The sequence below is a fragment of the Schistocerca nitens genome, chromosome 2 (assembly GCF_023898315.1).
Source record: "Schistocerca nitens isolate TAMUIC-IGC-003100 chromosome 2, iqSchNite1.1, whole genome shotgun sequence".
NCBI classification, from domain to species: domain Eukaryota; kingdom Metazoa; phylum Arthropoda; class Insecta; order Orthoptera; family Acrididae; genus Schistocerca; species Schistocerca nitens.
Window position 1 is genome coordinate 852,724,450 of NC_064615.1, and position 24,358 is coordinate 852,748,807.

Here is a 24,358-nt window from a genome sequence, read left to right on the forward strand (position 1 = left end):
AGTCTTCGTCGATGTTAATACGTTCTTTCAGCTTCCCGAAGAGATGGAGATATCGCTAGAGTTTCACGGTGAATCAGTGTGTAATTTAGACTTTTTGCCCACAAGATTCGTACTGTTCCTCGCACTTCAACTTGGGAGTACGTTTCCAGTTGCCACGCTATTTCACTCACACACTGTGACGCACTTATTATCCGTACAGCAACAAAACTGAATCTCCACAAAATACGGAACATGTACTGCCTTCTGAGAATGTGCAACACTTATCGCGGGTTGATCTTAGCGGGACGACATGTGTCACTTAGTTTCTAAAGTGCTTACGTATTTATGAATGAAAACACACAAAACACTGGTTACAGTGGCCTACAATATTTATTATTTATTTAACAAACCGGTTTCGGTTATTACGACATCAACAGTTACAATAAAATATTCTATAAAGAACCAACGTATCAGTCAGTCAATGAATACGTGGTTTCTTAAGTCCTCGTAAGCTCTTCTGCGTACTTTTCTCATCTGAAGCTGCTTGGATAAAAGACGTGGTAAAGGATGGCTTAGTCATAGCCCACAGATTTTTTTCTGGATGAGTGTTTCACCATACAGCAGGAAGTGCGCTGTTTTGAAACTTCATAACAAACTGAAACGATTACCTGCAGCTGTATCCAGTATTGGGAATTGGCAAATAGCTGACGTTTTAAGTACATCGACTGTGATAAAGAGACTGGGTTCTTCTCCCAGTCTGACAAAGATTTTAAACCGGGGAGACTTGCAAATAAATGTATTATGTCTGTAGAAAGGCAGAATCATTCCACTAAATAATTATCGATCCAGCCACTTTGTTCGATTATTTCTATTTAAAGTTCTTTATATGTATATACTGTGCGGAGAAAATTCAATTGAATTTTGGAGCAACTCCCTTTCAATAAGGATTCTTAAGAAACCATGGGATTATCTAGGAACAGTATGATACTAATAGATACACTAATGCAGGGATTGGACAAAAACATGGTGTTGCACCCTGCCATCACCAAAACAACACGAAGGGAGCTCCATAACCAGGGAAATGCATGGCGAACTGCAATTCCAAAACCACTCATTGATTCCAGCGTCCATACCAGGAAAACGTGGTGCAGAAGCCATAAAACCTGGACTATTGACAACAGAAGAAATTCATTTGGTCGGATGAGTCTTGTTTCACACATTTTCCAGCTTTCGGTCCAGTTTACGTCCCAAGAGTGAAACATAGCGAGGATTCGGTGATGATTTGGACAGCTATATCATACTATTCCATGGGTCCCATGGGTATTCTGCAAGATCGCATTACAGTCAAGGATGATGGAACCATTTTGACTGGTCAGGTCAATGACATGGTACAATATTTTTCCCCAATGGCGACAGTTTAATTTGTTCACATAGCTCGCATCGTCTAGGACTGGTTTTGTGAGCACGAGGATGAATTGCCGGGTGTCCCATTGCCACCAGTCACCAGATATCAGTGTTATTGAACGTTTGTAGTCTACTTAGAAGAGAAAGTTGCGTGATCGCTTTCAGATTCCCTTGAAAACCATACAGGACCTGTACTTGTCCATTCCGAGATGACTAGAAGCTGTTTTGAATGCCAAAGGTTTACCTACACCGTAATAGTGAAAGTTATTTGTTTAAATTTATTTTAGTGGAAGTGGCTCTCTTATGTTGATTGTGTTTTAATGTTAAACTGTCTGTTAGATGCTAAACTTTGGACTCCCGTTTTGAATGGTGCGAATACCAAATCTTGAAGCTGACAGTTTGCGTAACGCAAACTGTTCGTTACAAAATTGAACTGCGAGAAAGCGTAGCGGAAACTATCTGCAAGAAATCTAAGGCAATCATGACCTGTTTGAAAATTACTGTTAACACTTTGATGAAAGACCGATTACTTTGACACTAAAGTTGGTCTTTGTGAAATTTAATTAAAGAAAGAATCTGTTTTCTGCACTGTCTTATCTCTTTGCAATGCAGCTTCACTGCCGAAGCTACGCGCGCTTGCGCACACACCTTTCAATAGGCAACGTAATTTGTTGTTTTTGTCGTGTTTCCATATTGTAGTTAACTCCGCGGTATTACTCTCTAGCTCATCATTATACTTTGTGAACAGTCATGCTTCCGTACTGAGTGGTCAGAAGTCACGGGAAGGGATGTCGCGTCTAAAGATGAGCTGTATACAACCTCCGAATGTTGCGAATGGTTGCGGCATATGCAGCCAGTATATCTGAGCAGTCAGCTGTGTAGTGAACATGTCACCACTTCGCGAGGTAACAGACTTTGAACGTGGTACATGGTACGAAAATGGGTGCAAAACTCAAGAGTCGTAACATATCTAGGGTTACGCAAGAATTCGGGTTTCCGAGGTGAACGGTATCTATGGTGGATGTTACAGTGTCGCAGAGACAATGTTTCCACACGCGTAAAGAACCGCATAGGACAACGGTAAGTGATTGATGAACAGAAACCACGTCGTCCCCTCAGAGCCACTTGGAGCGATTGATGGTCTACTATAAGTCAGACAGCTGATGGAAATGCAACCAGGTGATGTATTGGATAACAGCCGACAATTCGACACGTTCACATCTCGTTATTTCCAAGGCACAAATGCAGCGAGAGAGTGCTGTTTTCTTCGGATGCGGAGCACCTGCCGAAAGACAACACGTACACCACACACACACACACACACACACACACACACAAACGCACGAACGAGCGCGAGCGCGCGCACACACACACACACACACACACACACACACACACACACACACACACACACACACACACACACAAGGTAGCATTAAATTTGTCTTTTGTTGCTTGACCAGAGAGAGAGCAGGTTGTCATTCAGGTTCAAAATGGCTCTGAGCACTATGGGACTTAATTTCTGAGGTCATCAGTCCCGTAGAACTTAGAACTACTTAAACCTAACTAACCTAAGGACATCACACACATCCATGCCCGAGGCAGGATTCGAACCTGCGTCTGTAGCGGTCACGCTGTTCCAGACTGTAGCGCCTAGAATCGCCGGGCACTCCGGCCGGCTGTCATTCAGGATTTAAGCAAAAACTTCTATCTCTACTTATAAGGTCACTTGCTAAATTAATGGCAACTGCTCGTTCAATAACACTATCCCAATAGCTGGACGTGCATGTCAGAATCACCATGTTGTTTTATTCCACAGGATGAACGGGGCCAAGGCAACGTTCTGCCATAGCAGATTTGCTCGACTGTTGTAAGTGTGTGTATGTTCGGCACACTATTCCGCAACAGTCCTGATGGTCTAACATTATATGACATGGCACAAGTAAAGGGACTACCACAGACACAATACTTACACTAACGATAATAATTCTTTACAGGTCTTGAAAGGGCTCTAATCTTAGATGGTCCCGCAAAAACACATTTCACATCATATTACCGCACTTAACCAGCAATACTGCTGGAAATGTTATCTGCGTAATGCAAAACAGCTGTAGACTTTGATGCCACCTAGTTTGCACCATTCTGCACGCGTCCCTTTCACTGTTCAGAGATGTCAGTAAACCCGCCCAAAGTTGTAAACAACCATGCATGAGCAGCGCCTATTACACGGAGGGGGTCCGACAGTCGATGAGTTTCAGTCATTCCACCAGGAAGGCGGTACACGGGTCGTGTTGTTTGTAGTTTAAACGTGCCTAGACGGTCAATACCGCAGTTAGATCGCGTCCGCATTGTTACTTTATGCAGGAAGGGCTCTCAGCAAGGGAAGTGTCCAGGCGTCTCGGAGCGAACCAAAGCGATGTTGTTCAGACATGGAGGAGATACAGAGAGACAGGAACTGTCGATAACATGCCTCGCTTGAGGCCGCCCAAAGGCTACTACTGTAGTGGATGACCGCTACCTACGGATTATGGTTCGGAGGAACCATGGCAGCAACGCCACCATGTTGAATAATGCTTTTCGTGCAGCCACAGGACGTCGTGTTGGGACTGAAACTGTACGAAATCGACTGCATGATGAGCGACTTCACTCCCGACGTGCATGGCGAGGTCCATCTTTGCAACCACGACACCATGCAGCACGGTACAAATGGGCCCAACAACATGCGGAATGGACCGCTCGGGATTGGCATCGAGTTCTCTTCACCGATAAGTGTCGCATATGCCTTCAACCAGAAGATCGTTGGACACGCGTTTGGAGGCAACCTGGAGAGACTGAACGCCTTTGACTCACTGTCCAGCGAGTGCAGCAAGGTGGAGGTTCCCTGCTGTTTTGGGGTGGTATTATGTGGGGCCGACGTACGCCGCTGATGGTCATGGAAGGCGCCGTAACGGCTGTACGATACGTGAATACCATCCTCCGACCGATAGCGCAACCTTATCGGCAGCATATTGGCGAGGCATTCGTCTTCATGGACGACAATTCGCGCCACTATCGTGCACATGTTATGAATGACTTCTTCCAGGATAACGAAATCGCTCGACTAGAGTGGCCAGCATGTTCTCCAAACATGAACCCTATCGAACATGCCTGGGAGAGATTGAAAAGGGCTGTTTATGGGCGACGTGACCCACCAACCACTCTGAGGGATCTACGCCGAATCGCCGTTGAGGAGTGGGACAATCTGGACCAACAGTGCCTTGATGAACTTTTGGATAGTATACCACGACGAATACAGGAATGCCTCAAAGTAAGAGGACGTGCTACTGGGTATTAGAGGTACCGATGTGTACAACAATCTGATCCACCACCTCTGAACGTCTCGCTGTATGGTGGTACAACATGCAATGTGTGGTTTTCATGAGCAATAAAAAGGGAGGAAATTATGTTTATGTAGATCTCTATTCCAGTTTTCTGTACAAGTTCCGGAACTCTCGGAGCCGAGGTGATGCAAAACTTTTTTTTTTGTGTTTGTAAGTACCAAACTATAGCGTCCCATTTAAAAAAAAAAAAAAACAAAACTGACCTTCATATCTCTAAGCGACCCCACCTAGCAACTAAAAAACCAACGTCATAACGGCCCCCGTTGTACCATGCAACTTTTGTCCCACAAACGTTTCAGCTCCTATCATACTTTCGGAGTTATTGTTGGTAGTAATAGTTAGTGACTGACCTTGTGTAATTAACTGAAACCTTCCAGTGTATCCAGATCTCTTAAACGTGTACAATTTTCTTTTATGATTCTTAAGCCAGTGATGGCGATGATTAAATTATTCTCTGTGCAAAATGCTACAGGTAGCCTTCTCTTTCATTCCTGTCCCCCAGTTCATAGTATCTTACTATTTTTCCTTCTCTTCTGTAGTCGAATTACAGTCCCCTAAGACTATTAAATTTTCGTCTCCTTTATCTATCTGAATAATTTCCTTTATCTCATCATACATTTCTTCAATCTCATCATCTGCGGAGCTAGTTTTTATATAAACCTGAACTACTGTGGTAGGCGTGGGCTTCGTGTCTATCTTGGCTTCGATAATGAGTTCACTATGCTATTCACAGTAGCATACCCGCATTCCTATTTCTTTTATTCCTTATTAAACCTACTCCTGCATACCCCTATTTGACTTTGTTTTTGTAATCCCGTATTCACTTGTCCAGAAGTCTTGTTCCTCCTGCCACAGAACTTCACTAATTCCCACGATATCTAAATTCAGCCTATCCATTTTCCCTTTTAAATTTTCTAACCCACCTGACCGATTAAGGGATTTAACATTCCACGCTCCGATGCTTAGAATGCCAGTTTTGTTTCTACTGCTGACGACATCCTCCTGAGTAGTCCTCGCCCGGAGATCCGGATGACGAACTATTTTACCTCCGGAATATTTTACTCAAGACAACGCCATAATCATTTAAGCACACAGAAGAGCTGCATGCCCTCGGGAAAAATTAAGGCTGTAGTTTTCCCTTGCTTTCGCAGTACCAGCACAGTGAAGCTGTTTTGTTTTGTGTTAGAAGACCAGATCAGTCAATCAACCAGACTGTTGCCCCTGCAACTATTGAAAAGGCTTTTTTCGCTCTTCAGGAACCACATGTTTGTCTGTCCTCTAGACAGGCACCCATCCGTTGTGGTCACACCTACGGTACGGCTATCTGTATCGCTGAGGCACGTAATCAATCCCACCGACGGCAAGGTCCATGGTTTATGGGGGTAGGCGTTGTGGTTACCTCTTTAAGGTGGTCAATGAAAGGCTCTCTTTGGCACTGCTTTCTTTATGAATTAGAAAATATAGCAGTAGGTCTTTTAGTCCGATGAATTACACAGCAGCATAGAAAAAGGCTTGTACTTCTAAAAGTACGTAATGCATATACAGCAGTGGTCTGCGAAAAACATGTCATCCTCACTATCATAAAACGCAAAAAGTAATTTACATTAATTACCAGAATGTATCATCGCAGGACAGTTATAATTACTTTATTCGAAATTTCAGAGTTGCTAAGGACGTCTAAAAGTTGTTCTTAATCCCTTACTGATTGAGCAATACATGTAATCCTCACCACATTATCATAAAATTGCCTGAATATATCACCGAATTCACAGATCTGAATAACAATTCTGCTAATTGTGTTTACTGCTATTACAATACTAAACTTCAAGCACTCGAATAACCTGCCTGTTGCCAGAAACCTCAAACAAAACTGCTCCTACAGTACTCCACAATCGGTCGGACAAGCGCCTTATTGGCCACTTCCTTCGTGGACGAGTTACATTTCATTGAGATTATTCCCATGAATCTGAGTGTGGCAATTGTTTTCCACTATTTCTTTTATGTGGTCGTTTAACTTAAGGCCGCTCTGCATAGTTAATCCTAGATATTTTACGGCAGACAGTGTTTCCAGCGGTTTGTCATCAATAGTGTAGCTGTCCAGTATGGATTTCTTTTCCAATCTATGCGCAATATGTTACGTTTATTTACGTACAGGGTCAAATGCCAGAGCCTGCAACATTCATCATTTGTCTAAAGGTCATTCTGCAAATCGTTACTACCTTCTGGCGTTGCTACTTTGTTACAGACAACCGCATCATCTGCGAACAGCCTTAAATAGCATAATACGCTTTGTACTAAATCTTTTATATATATTGTAAACAGTAACGGTCCTGTCACATTTCCTTTGGGTACTCCGGCACTTACCTTTACATCGGCCGATTTTGTTCCGTTACGAGCTACGTGTTGAGTTCCATCTGCAAGGAAGTCTTCAATCCAGTCTCAAGTCTGCTACGATAATCGATTAAGTTTGTATTTTTTTTCGCTAAACGGCAGTGCGGGACAGTGTAAAATGCCTTCCTGAAATCAAGGAACGCGGCGTCAATCTGAACGCCGTTGTTTACGGTACTGTTGACCTCATGGAGGAACAGAGCGAGCTGAATTTCGCAGGATCTCTTTTTGCAGAATCGATGTTGATGTTTATAGAGGAGATTTCTATCCTCCAAAAACGTCATAATTCTCGAGCATAAAACATGTTTCATACTTCTACAACAGGTTGACGTCAACCATGTAGGTCTATAACTGTGTGCGTATGATCTATGGCCCATCTTAAAAACGGGTATGACCTGCGCTTTCTTCCAGTCGCTAGGTACCCTTCGTTGCTCAAGCGATCTACGATAAATAACTGCTAGAAGGGGAGCAAGTTCTTTCGCATAATTTTTGTAGAATCTTACAGGTATCTCATCTGGTCCTGACGCCTTTCTACTACCAAGCGATTGTAGTTGTTTTGCTATTCCGCGATCGGTTATCTCAATATCTGCCATTTCGACGTTCGTATAACGAATAGACAGGTGTAGTAATTCATGGCCAACGAATAGATATGATAAGATATGCCGATGATATAGCTGTCCTGGCTGAAAGTGAAGAAGATCTTGTAGTCCTACTGAATAGAATGGATAAAGTTATGGGTAAAGAATATAATATGAGAATTAATAAAGCAAAAACAAAAATAATGGCATGCGACAAAGAAGATCAAGTGAAAGTCCAAGGTCATGTAGGCAATGAACTGCTTGAACAAGTTGATAAATTTACTTATCTGGGCAGTAATATTACCAGGGATGGAAGGAGCAAGGCAGAAGTGAGACGCAGAATAGCTCAAGCAAAGGCTGCTTTTAACAAGAAGAAAAACATATTAACATCTAAGAGCATCAGCCTTGAAATCAGGAAAAGATTTTTGAAATCATATGTGTGGAGTGTGGCATGCTATGGATGTGAAACATGCACTCTCGGGACAGAGGAAGACCAGAAGCTAAATTCTTTTGAAATGTGGTGCTATAGACGCATGCTCAAAATAAAATGTATCGACAAGGTCACAAACGAAGTGATTCTGGAAAGAGCAGGTGAAAAGAGAAGCTTCTGGAGTTTCATTGTTAAAAGAAGAGTGCAATTTACAGGCCATCTATTAAGACATAAAGGACTCCTGAACGCAATCATAGAGGGATATGTCGAGGGAAAAAGACCAAGAGAAACACCACGCTGAGGTACATGGATCAAATCGTGAAAGATGTGGGATGTAACACCTATAAAGAAATGAAGAGAAAAGCTGAAAGACGCACAGAATGGAGACAAGCTGCCATTGTAGCTGTTGAAAACCAATCCTTGGATTGACCACTACAGAAGAAGAAGATAACGATTGAAAGGAGGGACCGGGTTACGATCTTCCGCGGTGAGATAATTTCGGAAGACCAAATTCAGTACTTCGGCCTTCTCTCTGTTATCTTCCCTTTAGGTGCAAGTGTGCTCACTGAGTGAATGAGTAGATGATTTTGATCCACAAACGGCTTTTACACACGGCCAAAACCTCTTAGGGTTCTTGCTCAGCTTCCATCGAAAAGTTCTGTGAACATATCGAGACGCCGCTCTTCAAGCACAGGTAGCCTCCAGCGTGTGGGAGCGCCACGCACCTCTCGTCCCACCAGCGGGGAATTTTGGTGAACACAGAATTTCACCTACACCTGCGCTGTTCTCCTCCCGGAAATTCCCGATCAGTACAACACATAACGCAATTATTAAAGGTTGGACAGCGACATGTGACTAATCAGTGTTGTCATGCCTTTTAATCTAGTCCTCCTAGATATGGCTTTTCTCGTTCATATAGCATATACCTAGAAAAAAACGTTGGCAGTTTTCTCTGTCCGGTTCTAGGCGCTTCAGTCCGGAACCGCGCGACTGCTACGGTCGCAGGTTCGAATCCTGCCTCGGGCATGGATGTGTGTGATGTCCTTAGGTTAGTTAGGTTTAATTAGTTCTAAGTTCTAGGAGACTGATGACCTCAGATGTTACGTCCCATAGTGCTCAGAGCCATTTTTTCTCTGTCCTCGTGCTGTTGGCATCTCTTCCGCAAGTTTTTTAGTTGTACGATTCATTTAAAGTTTACAATATCCTGTCTTAATGTGGTTAGGGGCTGCCTTGATAAGTCAGGGGTGTACTACATAAAGGAAGCAGCTATTCGGGTAGCAGACTACTTGTACAGTAGTACTCTGGTTGTTAGTTCGAGGTTTTCTGGTGAACACTCGCCAGTCGATGCGCAGTTAGCGAAATCAGATCGCGTTCAGAGCAGATACTAAGATTGTCAAAATTTTATCAGTAAACTGTCGAAGTATTCGTAACACAGTTCCATTATTTACTGCTCTCCCGGGAAATTTGTCGCGAACAAATATTTCTCAGGACCGAGAGCAAAAGATCCTACCAGAAACCCAAGAAAATTCTGGTCCTACGTAAAACCGCCAAGCGGGTCGATGACTTCTATCCAGTTACTCGTTGACCAGTTTGGTGTCGTAACAGAACACAGCAAAAGAAAGCTGAAGTTATAAATTTTTCATTTAAGAAATCGTTCACGCGGGAGAATCATACAAACATACGGTCGCCTGACCATCCCACAAATTCCCATATGGAGGACATAGTAATAGTCATCCCTGGCGTAGAGAAGCAAATGATAGAGTTGAAAACAAATAAGTCACCATGTCGGGATGGAATCCCAAACCTGTTTTACAATGAGTACTCTACAACATTGACCCATTTATCGCGAATCTCTCACCCTGTGCAAAGTCCCAAGTGACTGGAAAAAGGCGCAGGGACTCCTGCATATAAGAAGAGTAAAATAACTGACCAGCAAAATTACGGACCAAAGTACTTAATATCGGTTTGCTGCAGAATTCTTGTTCTCAATTCGAATATAATAAATTTCCTTGAGATGGAAAAACTTCTGTCCACAACTCAGCAAGGTTTGAGAAAGCAAATCTCGTCCGAAAAACAGCCTGTCTTTTTTGAAATGTCAGTGGACGCCCCAGGATAAAGGAACAACTAAACGGGCATGCGAAAGTGCAGGCCATTTATCACAAGTCATTTGTTACTTCACACGAGCCCAACAATATTTTATTGCACATATAGATCTTAGAATTCAGCTGCCTGGCAAAAACACAATTATTCTGATTTCTCTAATTCTCTCTTACCATCATAAATATAGAACATTTTTCACACACACATAAAAAAGGAAACTCTTCAATTCAAATTTACAGGTAAACAACACACAAATAGGTTCAATGAAAATAAACAGAAAAAAAGAATAAATATTTTATACACTGGCCAGTGGTGAATCACATAATTCTGAAAACGTATTTAATCAACCACCGAAGGCCGGCTGGAGAAAACACGTTTCCTCTGATTCTCTTCCTCCATCTTACCACCATAAATATAGAGCATTTTTCCAAACATACTTTAAAAATGGAAATTCTTCAATTTACTTTTACAGGTAACAATATACAAATAGTGTATATATGGATCTCGGGCGAGACGTCGGATGTCATAGTGAAAACTCCACAATATTTCGTCAGCGCAACTGGCCGACATCTTGAGGACCCCACAACAAAAATTCAGCGGAAAACTTTGGAGCTCCTCAAAAACAGCACGATCTCCGATGTGGTTGCTAAGAGACTACGTACACAGGCGCCCGTACCTCCCAGGCTGTACGGATTGCCCAAAATTCACAAGGATAATGTGCCACTGCGGCCTATTGTGAGTAATATTGGGGCACCAACGTATAATCTCGCGAAACATCTAGCAGCGCAATTGAGCCCTTTAGTAGGAAAGTGTGAGCATCATATCCGTAACTCACAAGACTTTATTCGTCGGCTCAAGAACTTACGACTCGCACCATCAGATATACTCGTGAGTTTTGACATAGTCTCACTTTTTACTCGTGTACCATTGCAGGAATCGTTGTTGCTCATTAGCGAGAAGCTGGATGGGGAACTTTTAGAGTTATTCCAACATGTGCTCACCTCGACATACCTTTTATTTAATGGACAATACTTTGAACAGACTGACGGCGTCGCAATGGGTAGTCCCCTGTCTCCCATTGTAGCTAATCTTTTCATGGAAGACTTCGAGGAGAGAGCGCTCCAGACGTCGGATTTGAAACCTACGTGTTTTTGGCGATATGTGGACGACACCTTGTTATCTGGCCTCACGGCATTGCATCGCTGAATGTTTTTCTTGGGCATCTTAACTCGCTTCATCCCAACATCAAGTTCACGATGGAGATGGGGAAAAACGGCGAACTTCCATTCCTGGACGTGTTGGTACGGAGAAAAGAAGATGGCACGTTAGGTCACTCAGTGTACCGTAAACCAACACATACGGACTTATACTTACAGACCACCAGCTGTCACCATCCTTCGCAACGAAGTGGCGTACTGAGGACGTTGGTGCACAGAGCACGAGCCATATCAGACTCAGACAGCTTATCCAATAAGCTACTCCATCTGCGTACCATTTTCCAACAAAATGGATACTCCGAACGGAAGATTCGCCGTGCCTTACAACCAAAGCGGGTTACCCAACGTGAGGATGTGGAAGAAGGCGAAGAACAAAGGCGAATGGTCATCTTGCCATACATCGGCGGTGTCTCTTCAAAAATAGGAAGACTATTGAAGAGGCATAAAGTTAAATGTGTTTTTCGTCCGCCGGCAAAACTCAGAGCTCTCTTGGGCTCATCTAAGGACAGCCTTGGCCTAAGAAGACCCGGTGTTTACGAGATTCCTTGTAGCTCCGACATGTCGTACATCGGACAAACTTGTCGCACTGTAGAAGAGAGATGCACTGAACACCGACGCTACACTCGTCTGGAGCAACCAGAAAAGTCTGCAGTGGCCGAGCTTGTCTCAGTACAGACCATTCTATGAATTACCTACACACAAAAATTCTCGCATCGACGAGTTCGTACTGGGATAGTGTTATTAAGGAAGCAGTGGAAATACGTAGCTCGACGAATCTTGTAAACAGAGACACGGGCTTTCAGCTTAGTTCAGCATTGGATCCAGCACTGGCCATATTGAAGTCGCTTCGAGCAGAGAGGAATACTGAAACTTCCTGGCAGATTAAAACTGTGTGCCCGACCGAGACTCGAACTCGGGACCTTTGCCTTTCGCGGGCAAGTGCTCTACCAACTGAGCTACCGAAGCACGACTCACGCCCGGTCTCACAGCTTTACTTCTGCCAGTATCTCGTCTCCTACCTTCCAAACTTTACAGAAGCTCTCCTGCGAAACTTGCAGAACTAGCACTCCTGAAAGAAAGGATATTGCGGAGACATGGCTTAGCCACAGCCTGGGGGACGTTTCCAGAATGAGATTTTCACTCTGCAGCGGAGTGTGCGCTGATATGAAACTTCCTGGCAGATTAAAACTGTGTGCCCGACCGAGACTCGAACTCGGGACCTTTGCCTTTCGCGGGCAAGTGCTCTACCAACTGAGCTACCGAAGCACGACTCACGCCCGGTCTCACAGCTTTACTTCTGCCAGTATCTCGTCTCCTACCTTCCAAACTTTACAGAAGCTCTCCTGCGAAACTTGCAGAACTAGCACTCCTGAAAGAAAGGATATTGCGGAGACATGGCTTAGCCACAGCCTGGGGGACGTTTCCAGAATGAGATTTTCACTCTGCAGCGGAGTGTGCGCTGATATGAAACTTCCTGGCAGATTAAAACTGTGTGCCCGACCGAGACTCGAACTCGGGACCTTTGCCTTTCGCGGGCAAGTGCTCTACCAACTGAGCTACCGAAGCACGACTCACGCCCGGTCTCACAGCTTTACTTCTGCCAGTATCTCGTCTCCTACCTTCCAAACTTTACAGAAGCTCTCCTGCGAAACTTGCAGAACTAGCACTCCTGAAAGAAAGGATATTGCGGAGACATGGCTTAGCCACAGCCTGGGGGACGTTTCCAGAATGAGATTTTCACTCTGCAGCGGAGTGTGCGCTGATATGAAACTTCCTGGCAGATTAAAACTGTGTGCCCGACCGAGACTCGAACTCGGGACCTTTGCCTTTCGCGGGCAAGTGCTCTACCAACTGAGCTACCGAAGCACGACTCACGCCCGGTCTCACAGCTTTACTTCTGCCAGTATCTCGTCTCCTACCTTCCAAACTTTACAGAAGCTCTCCTGCGAAACTTGCAGAACTAGCACTCCTGAAAGAAAGGATATTGCGGAGACATGGCTTAGCCACAGCCTGGGGGACGTTTCCAGAATGAGATTTTCACTCTGCAGCGGAGTGTGCGCTGATATGAAACTTCCTGGCAGATTAAAACTGTGTGCCCGACCGAGACTCGAACTCGGGACCTTTGCCTTTCGCGGGCAAGTGCTCTACCAACTGAGCTACCGAAGCACGACTCACGCCCGGTCTCACAGCTTTACTTCTGCCAGGATCTCGTCTCCTACCTTCCAAACTTTACAGAAGCTCTCCTGCGAAACTTGCAGAACTAGCACTCCTGAAAGAAAGGATATTGCGGAGACATGGCTTAGCCACAGCCTGGGGGAAGTTTCCAGAATGAGATTTTCACTCTGCAGCGGAGTGTGCGCTGATGTGAAACTTCCTGGCAGATTAAAACTGTGTGCCCGACCGAGACTCGAACTCGGGACCTTTGCCTTTCGCGGGCAAGTGCTCTACCAACTGAGCTACCGAAGCACGACTCACGCCCGGTCTCACAGCTTTACTTCTGCCAGTATCTCGTCTCCTACCTTCCAAACTTTACAGAAGCTCTCCTGCGAAACTTGCAGAACTAGCACTCCTGAAAGAAAGGATATTGCGGAGACATGGCTTAGCCACAGCCTGGGGGACGTTTCCAGAATGAGATTTTCACTCTGCAGCGGAGTGTGCGCTGATATGAAACTTCCTGGCAGATTAAAACTGTGTGCCCGACCGAGACTCGAACTCGGGACCTTTGCCTTTCGCGGGCAAGTGCTCTACCAACTGAGCTACCGAAGCACGACTCACGCCCGGTCTCACAGCTTTACTTCTGCCAGTATCTCGTCTCCTACCTTCCAAACTTTACAGAAGCTCTCCTGCGAAACTTGCAGAACTAGCACTCCTGAAAGAAAGGATATTGCGGAGACATGGCTTAGCCACAGCCTGGGGGACGTTTCCAGAATGAGATTTTCACTCTGCAGCGGAGTGTGCGCTGATATGAAACTTCCTGGCAGATTAAAACTGTGTGCCCGACCGAGACTCGAACTCGGGACCTTTGCCTTTCGAGGGCAAGTGCTCTACCAACTGAGCTACCGAAGCACGACTCACGCCCGGTCTCACAGCTTTACTTCTGCCAGTATCTCGTCTCCTACCTTCCAAACTTTACAGAAGCTCTCCTGCGAAACTTGCAGAACTAGCACTCCTGAAAGAAAGGATATTGCGGAGACATGGCTTAGCCACAGCCTGGGGGACGTTTCCAGAATGAGATTTTCACTCTGCAGCGGAGTGTGCGCTGATATGAAACTTCCTGGCAGATTAAAACTGTGTGCCCGACCGAGACTCGAACTCGGGACCTTTGCCTTTCGCGGGCAAGTGCTCTACCAACTGAGCTACCGAAGCACGACTCACGCCCGGTCTCACAGCTTTACTTCTGCCAGTATCTCGTCTCCTACCTTCCAAACTTTACAGAAGCTCTCCTGCGAAACTTGCAGAACTAGCACTCCTGAAAGAAAGGATATTGCGGAGACATGGCTTAGCCACAGCCTGGGGGACGTTTCCAGAATGAGATTTTCACTCTGCAGCGGAGTGTGCGCTGATATGAAACTTCCTGGCAGATTAAAACTGTGTTCCCGACCGAGACTCGAACTCGGGACCTTTGCCTTTCGCGGGCAAGTGCTCTACCAACTGAGCTACCGAAGCACGACTCACGCCCGGTCTCACAGCTTTACTTCTGCCAGTATCTCGTCTCCTACCTTCCAAACTTTACAGAAGCTCTCCTGCGAAACTTGCAGAACTAGCACTCCTGAAAGAAAGGATATTGCGGAGACATGGCTTAGCCACAGCCTGGGGGACGTTTCCAGAATGAGATTTTCACTCTGCAGCGGAGTGTGCGCTGATATGAAACTTCCTGGCAGAGTCGTGCTTCGGTAGCTCAGTTGGTAGAGCACTTGCCCGCGAAAGGCAAAGGTCCCGAGTTCGAGTCTCGGTCGGGCACACAGTTTTAATCTGCCAGGAAGTTTCATATCAGCGCACACTCCGCTGCAGAGTGAAAATCTCGTTCTAGAGAGGAATACTTTTGGTCATAAGACGGACGACGATTCGCCAGCAACATAAATATTCTGTTGACAACGGGAGGATAATCAAGGCGCCTACGTGGACGCGCAGTACTGCTTGCGGCTTCCGACAGAGGTCGCTGGGGCTGCCGATGGCAGCGCAGAGCTGCGGCGGCAGCCTCCGCGCGTGCGCCGAAGTTTTTGGTTCTTCATCCTGTAGGTGGCGTTACTGTCCTTCCAGCTATCAGTTGATATCGTCGCTATTGGCCATCGAATTTGGCGCCTCCACGCATGCGCACTTCCTGCCTAAAACTGACATAAATGGGGAGCCCTGGTCCTGCCTTAGCAGTGTGTTCGTCGCACCTGAAGATGTCGGCCAGTTGCGCTGACGAAATATTGTGGAGTTTTCACTATGACATCCGACGTCTCGCCCGAGAACCATATATACAACATGTCCGTCGCGAAAGCCTCAAGCAACAACATACAGATAGGTTCAATACAAATAAATAAAAATTAATTTTCTCATAACACTGGCCAATAACACTGGCCAAAGTGAATCACATAATTCTGAAAACATATTTGCTCAATCAGGGAAGTTTCTTGGACATATTCAAGATACTGACGTGGGAAAATAATAAAGTACCATTTAACAAATGAGCATTACATCAATATTACAACTATTACGTTAAAAACCAAACTTCAGACAGGGAAACCGCGGAAGGAGCAGGTCCATGAGGCCAGGTCTGAATAAGATGGTTTAGAATAACGGGCACTACTGGCTAAGTTACGCCCGATATCTACAACATAGAAACTCAACGTATGAGGGATGCCTAAATTTTAAGCACCTCCTACATCTACATCTACATCTACATCTACATTTATACTCCGCAAGCCACCCAACGGTGTGTGGCGGAGGGCACTTTACGTGCCACTGTCATTACCTCGCTTTTCTGTTCCAGTCGCGTATGGTTCGCGGGAAGAACGACTGTCTGAAAGCCTCCGTGCGCGCTCGAATCTCTCTAATTTTACATTCGTGATCTCCTCGGGAGGTATAAGTAGGGGGAAGCAATATATTCGATACCTCATCCAGAAACGCACCCTCTCGAAACCTGGCGAGCAAGCTACACCGCGATGCAGAGCGCCTCTCTTGCAGAGTCTGCCACTTGAGTTTGCTAAACATCTCCGTAACGCTATCACGGTTACCAAATAACCCTGTGACGAAACGCGCCGCTTTTCTTTGGATCTTCTCTATCTCCTCCGTCAACCCGATCTGGTACGGATCCCACACTGTTGAGCAATACTCAAGTATAGGTCGAACGAGTGTTTTGTAAGCCACCTGCTTTGTTGATGGACTACATTTTCTAAGGACTCTCCCAATGAATCTCAAACTGGTACCCGCCTTACCAACAATTAATTTTATATGATCATTCCACTTGAAATCGTTCCGCACGCATACTCGCAGATATTTTACAGAAGTAACTGCTACCAGTGTTTGTTCCGCTATCATATAATCACACAATAAAGGATCCTTCTTTCAATGTATTCGCAATACATTACATTTGTCTATGTTAAGGGTCAGTTGCCACTCCCTGCACCAAGTGCCTATCCGCTGCAGATCTTCCTGCATTTCGCTACAATTTTCTAATGCTGCAACTTCTCTGTATACTACAGCATCATCCGCGAAAAGCCGCATGGAAATTCCGACACTATCTGCTAGGTCATTTATATATATTGTGAAAAGCAATGGTCCCATAACACTCCTCTGTGGCACGCCAGAGGTTACTTTAACGTCTGTAGACGTCTCTCCATTGATAACAACATGCTGTGTTCTGTTTGCTAAAAACTCTTCAATCCAGCCACACAGCTGGTCTGATATTCCGTAGGCTCTTACTTTGTTTATCAGGCGACAGTGCGGAACTGTATTGAAAGCCTTCCTGAAGTCAAGGAAAATAGCATCTACCTGGGAGCCTGTATCTAATATTTTCTGGGTCTCATGAACAAATAAAGCGAGTTGGGTCTCACACGATCACTGTTTCCGGAATCCATGTTGATTCCTACAGAGTAGATTCTGGGTTTCCAAAAACGACATGATACTCGAGCAAAAAACATGTTATAAAATTCTACAACAGATCGACGTCAGAGATATAGGTCTATAGTTTTGCGCATCTGCTCGACGACCCTTCTTGAAGACCGGGACTACCTGTGCTCTTTTCCAATCATTTGGAACCTTCCGTTCCTCTAGAGACTTGCGGTACACGGCTGTCAGAAGGGGGGCAAGTTCTTTCGCGTACTCTGTGTAGAATCGAATTGGTATCCCGTCAGGTCCAGTGGACTTTCATCTGTTGAGTGATTCCAATTGCTTTTCTATTCCTTGGACACTTATTTCAATGTCAGCCATTTTTTCGTTTGTGCGAGGATTTAGAGAAGGAACTGCAGTGCGGTCTTCCTCTGTGAAACAGCTTTGGAAAAAGGTGTTTAGTATTTCAGCTTTACGCGTGTCATCCTCTGTTTCAATGCCATCATCATCCTGAAGTGTCTGGATATGCTGTTTTGAGCCACTTACTGATTTAACGTAAGACAAGAACTTCCTAGGATTTTCTGTTAAGTCGGTACATAGAATTTTACTTTCGAATTCACTGAACGCTTCACGCATAGCCCTCCTTACGCTAACTTTGACATCGTTTAGGTTCTGTTGGTCTGAGAGGTTTTGGCTGCGTTTAAACTTGGAGTGAAGCTCTCTTTGCTTTCGCAGCAGCTTCCTAACTTTGTTGTTGAACCACGGTGGGTTTTTCCCGTCCCTCAGAGTTTTACTCGGCACGTACCTGTCTAAAACGTATTTTACAATTGCCTTAAACTTTTTCCATAAACACTCAACATTGTCAGTGTCGGAACAGAAATTTTCGTTTTGATCTGTTAGGTAGTCTGAAATCTGCCTTCTGTTACTCTTGCTAAACAGATAAACCTTCCTCCCTTTTTTTATATGCCTATTAACTTCCATATTCAGGGATGCAGCAACGGCCTTATGATCACTGATTCCCTGTTCTGCACTTACAGAGTCGAAAAGTTCGGGTCTGTTTGTTATCAGTAGGTCCAAGATGTTATCTCCACGAGTCGGTTCTCTGTTTAATTGCTCGAGGTAATTTTCGGATAGTGCACTCAGTATAATGTCACTCGATGCTCTGTCCCTACACTCGTCCTAAACATCGGAGTGTCCCAGTCTATATCTGGTAAATTGAAATCTCAACCTAAGACTATAATATACTGAGAAAATTTATGTGCAATGTGTTCCAAATTTTCTCTCAGTTGTTCTGCAACTAATGCTGCTGAGTCGGGAGGTCGGTAAAAGGAGCCAATTATTAACCTAGCTCGGTTGTTGAGTGTAACCTCCACCCATATTATTTCACAGGAACTATCCACTACAGGATAAACTACTACTAACAGCGACAAACACGCCACCACCGGTTGCATGCAATCTATCCTTTCGAAACACCGTCTGTGCCTTTGTAAAAATTTCGGCTGAATTTATCTCTGGCTTCAGCCAGCTTTCTGTACTTATAACGATTTCAGTTTCAGTGCTTTCTATCAGCGCTTGAAGTTCCGGTACTTTACCAACGCAGCTTCGACAGTTTACAATTACAATACCGATTGCTGCTTGGTCCCCGCATGTCCTGACTTTTCCCCGCACCCTTTGAGGCTGTTGCCCTTTCTGTACTTGTCCGAGGCCATCTAACCTAAAAAAACCGCCCAGTCCACGCCACAGAACCCCTGCTACCCGTGTAGCCGCTTGCTGCGTGTAGTGGACTCCTGACCTATCCAGCGGAACCCGAAACCCGACCACCCTATGGCGCAAGTCGAGGAATATGCAGCCCACACGGTCGCAGAACCGTCTCAGCCTCTGATTCAGACCCTCCACTCGGCTCTGTACCAAAGGTCCGCAGTCAGTCCTGTCGACGATGCTGCAGATGGTGAGCTCTGCTTTCATCCCGCTAGCGAGACTGGCAGTCTTCACCAAATCTGATAGCCGCCGGAAGCCAGAGAGGATTTCCTCCGATCCATAGCGACACACGTCATTGGTGCCGACATGAGCGACCACCTGCAGATGGGTGCACCCTGTACCCTTCATGGCATCCGGGAGGACCCTTTCCACATCTGGAATGACTCCCCCCGGTATGCACACGGAGTGCACATTGGTTTTCTTCCCCTCTCTTGCTGCCATAACCCTAAGGGGCCCCATTACGCGCCTGACGTTGGAGCTCCCAACTACCAGTAAGCCCACCCTCTTCGACTGCCCGGATCTTGCAGACTGAGGGGCAACCTCTGGAACAGGACAAGTAGCCATCTCCGGCCGAACATCAGTATCAGCCGGAGACAGAGCCTGAAACCGGTTCGTCAGACAAACTGGAGAGGCCTTCCTTTCAGCCCTCCGGAATGTCTTTCGCCCCCTGCCACACCTCGAGACGACCTCCCACTCTACCACAGGTGAGGGATCAGCCTCAATGTGGGCAGTATCCCGGGCAGCCACAGTCGATGTCCGATCGGGGGATGCGTGGGACGAGCTGGCCGTCCCCGACAAACCCCCATCCGGACCCCCACAGTGGTGCCCATTGGCAACAGCCTCAAGCTGTGTGACCGAAGCCAACACTGCCTGAAGCTGGGAGCGAAGGAATGCCAACTCAGCCTGCATCCGAACACTGCAGTTGCAGTCCCTATCCATGCTAAAAACTGTTGTGCAAAGAACGTCTGAACTAATCTACAGAGAGCACAAACAAATCGACACAAAATTTAAACAGTTATTAAAATACAAATTGCCTAGTAAATGCAGTAATGCTGCTACTTGCGCACTGCTGACACACTGCTTGGCGGCGGAAGGAGACTACGCGATTTTACACTATTCAGGTACTAAAACGCGATGCTACAACTCTCAAATACTATAATACGCCCGAAATTTATGAATTTGAACAATACAAGTACCAAAAACACGCAAAGAAATTAAGAATTAAACTATTTAACAAATGAGTGAGCTAGGAGTATACGACTTTCTGCTGGCAGCTGCTTATCCAACGGCGGCAGGGAAAATAAACTTTAGTATGCTACATAAATTGGAGCTTGATTCATGTACCTGTTCCTGAGAATAATCGATCTTAAACGGACAGTCAGGCAGTCGAAAAACGAATGAGAAAAAAAGTCGTGTGATGTAATTACGTGTTGTCGATTTTCGGATTTTGTTCTTTACTTGTACTGTGGAACATTCCTTTTTGACAAATTTCATTATTCTAGATTAACGAGAAGTACCCTATACATTCTGATGAGTGAGTTTGCGAGTATCAAAATACACTACTGGCAATTAAAATTGCTACACCAAGAAGAAATGCAGATGATAAACGGGTATTCATTGGACAAATACATTATACTAGAACTGACATGTCATTACATTTTCACGCAATTTGGGTGTATAGATCCTGAGAAATCAGTACCCAGAACAACCACCTCTGGCCCTAATAACGGCCTTGATACGCCTGGGCATTCAGTCAGAGTTTGGATGGCGTGTACAGGTACAGCTGCCCATGCAGCTCCAACCTGATACCACAGTTCATAAAGAGTAGCGACTGGCGTATTGTGACGAGCCAGTTGCTCGGCCAGCATTGACCAGACGTTTTCAGTTGGTGAGACATCTGGAGAATGTGCTGGCCAGGGCAGCAGTCGAACATTTTCTGTATCCAGAAAGGCCCGTACAGGACCTGCAACATGCGGTCGTGCATTATCCTGCTGAAATGTAGGGTTTCGCAGGGATAGAATGAAGGGTAGAGCCACGGGTCGTAACACATCTGAAATGTAACGTCCACTATTCAAAGTGCCGTCAGTGCGAACAAGAGGTGACCTAGACGTGTAACCAATGGCACCCCATACCATCACGCCAGTATGGCGATGACGAATACACGCTTCCAAAGTACGTTCACCGCGACGTCGCCAAACACGGATGCGACCATCATGATGCTGTAAACAGAACCTGGATTCATCCGAAAAAATGACGTTTTGCCATTCGTGACCCAGGTTCGTCGTCGAGTACACCATCGCAGGCGCTCCTGTCTGTGATGCAGCGTCAAGGGTAACCGCACCAATGGTCTCCAAGCTGATAGTCCGTGATGCTGCAAACGTCATCGAACTGTTCGTGCTGATGGTTGTTGTCTTACAAACGTCCCCATCTGTTGACTCAGGGATCGAGAAGTGGCTGCACGATCCGTTACAGCCATGCGGATAACATGCCTGTCATTTCGACTTCTAGTGATACGAGGCCGTTGGGATCGAGCACGGCATTCCGTATTACCCTCCTGAACCCACTGATTCCATATTCTGCTAACAGTCATTGGATCTCGAACAATGCGAGCAGCGGTGTCGCGATACGATAAACCGCAATCGCAACAGGCTACAATCCGACCTTTCTCAAAGTCGGAAACGTGATGGTACGCATTTCTCCTCCTTACACGAGGCATCACAACAACGTTTCACCAGGCAACGCCGGTCAACTGCTCTTTGTGTATGAGAAATCGGTTGGAAGCTTTCCTCATGTCAGCACGTTGTAGGTGTCGCCACCGTGTGTGAATGCTCTGAAAAGCTAATCATTTGCATATCACAGCATCTTCTTCCTGTTGGTTAAATTTCGCGTATGTAGCATGTCATCTTCGTGGTGTAGCAATTTTAATGGCCAGTAGTGTATGTGACAAACTGGCCCTATCTTTTAACTGCATTGACTTAAGATTACATTTATTACACTGCCAATGGGACGTTGACCTTAGTCTAGGACATAAATTTCAACTCGGCACGTCTACTCTTTCCTGATAAAATTGGTTTTTAACAGTGGGACAGACAGCAGACAGACAGGCAGATAGACTGACGGACGGACAACGAAGTGTTCCTATAGAGGTTCCGTTTTTACCGACTGACGTGTAGAATCTAAAAAATAAAGTCTGCTGAAAAGCCTCGCACAGAAGTGCCACAATATCGGTGACTGGTGAGAGTACAGTTTTTAGACCTGGAGGTCAGTACACCCGCGCAACATTATATGTCCACACACCATACACCTCTACCAACAAGACGATAATTTTCGTGCTTCCCCCTCTCGCAGTATGAGGGTGTATGCAAAAGTTACTTTCATCTCTAAGTTTCGCCCACCAACGTATTAAATTTCCTTGCACAGCTCTCTCTCGGTGCAGTTTTGCCTTAGAAGTGATAGAACGTGCGTACGTCAACATATCGGCGATTGTCGAAGACATCAGCCGGCTACGTTCCCGTAAGCTGCTTGAACACTTTATTCTCCGGAAGAAACTCAAGCTGAATGCCGTAAGTCAGATCGCCGCCTTTTTGAATGCAGGCTGTTTGGAGCCCATTTCATTCAGAAACTGGTGTAGATAAAAGCACTGCTTAGTCTTCAGCCACTGACGATCGTCATCACATGACTTTTGGCCAGTCAGTGTACTTCAGAGGAAGACGATGTCGGCTTCCCTTGATCGTTCCTCGTCCGGAATAAATTATGTTCCAAAGTGGCAATCAGCAGCGCCGAGTGAGCGTAATAGTGTCTGTGGCCGCAGGGAAGCCATCAGAGGTCGAGTGATTCGGCGTTAGTCTGCCTCTGGCTTGTGCAGCTACAGCAATTTCCGAGCCATCTAGCGTGTTTCCTTCGCCGCCGCTGGCGGTGCAGCACTTGCTGTAGGCCCGAAGCTAGGGGGCGTGTCGCAACGCATGAACGCTCAAGTCGGCTGGCTGCCTGTGGACTCCGCGAGGTCGGTGAACGCTACGAACACCGGCGCTCTCCTGCAACGCCTCGTCTAGCCTCTAGGGGACAGGTGGACAACTTTGCTCGTTGTTGGCACTGGGCTCATGGGCTACTTGCGTTTTACCTGCATCACTCCTTTTTCGCTCTTAAGCCTATACAGAGGATAGGCAATGAGACTTGGGACTTAGGGAAAACAGGAAAAGGAGTGGACGGGGCCTAATCAGTTACCGTTGGTTGCATAGTAAGCAAATACACTTTATTTAAGGAAACAACTTTTTTTAAAAAACAATCATTTAAAAAAATTGACTGTAACACAAGCTACACTGACGGCTGAAAGCCGTATTAAGAAAGAATTCAAATTATTTGTCAGCTGAAGGCCACGAGCAATTCTTCAGAACAATTAACGGCTGAGGCCTGAATCACAAATTAGGAAGACAATTACAAGTTGAAAATACCAAAATCATTTTTTAAAACAATAATTTAAAAAAAATTGACTAACACAAGCTACACTGAGGGCTGAAGGCCTTATTAAGAAGAATTCAAATTATTTGTCAGCTGAAGGCCACAAGCAATAAGAATTAATTTAAACAAAATATTATTTTTAAACAATTGACACAATCAGATCGAACAGAGAAGGGAGTGATCCACAGACAGTGCTCTAATGATCGACCTGAGAAAAGTCCCTGCAGCTCCGTAAGCGGTGAGACAGGCAGCCAAGAGTTATGCTCACTTAACGGGATGGCAACTCAAACTAGGGACAGCTTAAACGCCGCGCAACACACTCGCAAAATCCACCAATACCACGATAGAATGACAGTTAGCATCGTCAAATGACAAGCATTTAATTACAGAAGTTGGCTCCACCAAATCTTAGTACGCAGACAGGATTAAGCTCAAACTGCCTATTCAAAATCTGACTAGATGCACATGGAACCACAAATGACAATTCGACAAAACAACTCAAACAATACTAAAACAGTCACTGTACAGCAACAAGACGAACTGCACGTAACATGGCTCTGAGCACTATGGGACTTAACATCTATGGTCATCAGTCCCCTAGAACTTAGAACTACTTAAACCTAACTAACC

At 45.5% G+C, this 24,358-nt stretch overlaps 1 protein-coding gene and 2 non-coding genes across 3 annotated transcripts in view; 1 reads left to right on the forward strand and 2 right to left on the reverse strand.

The window, feature by feature from the left end:
- The window catches only part of LOC126235388 (uncharacterized), a 221,999-nt gene that overhangs the window by 149,795 nt on the left and 47,846 nt on the right, over positions 1–24,358 (forward strand). The window lies entirely within an intron of this gene.
- Positions 14,469–14,543, reverse strand: Trnas-cga (transfer RNA serine (anticodon CGA)). Its single transcript has one exon. It is a non-coding gene; the product is annotated as a tRNA-Ser (tRNA).
- Positions 15,068–15,142, reverse strand: Trnas-cga (transfer RNA serine (anticodon CGA)). Its single transcript has one exon. It is a non-coding gene; the product is annotated as a tRNA-Ser (tRNA).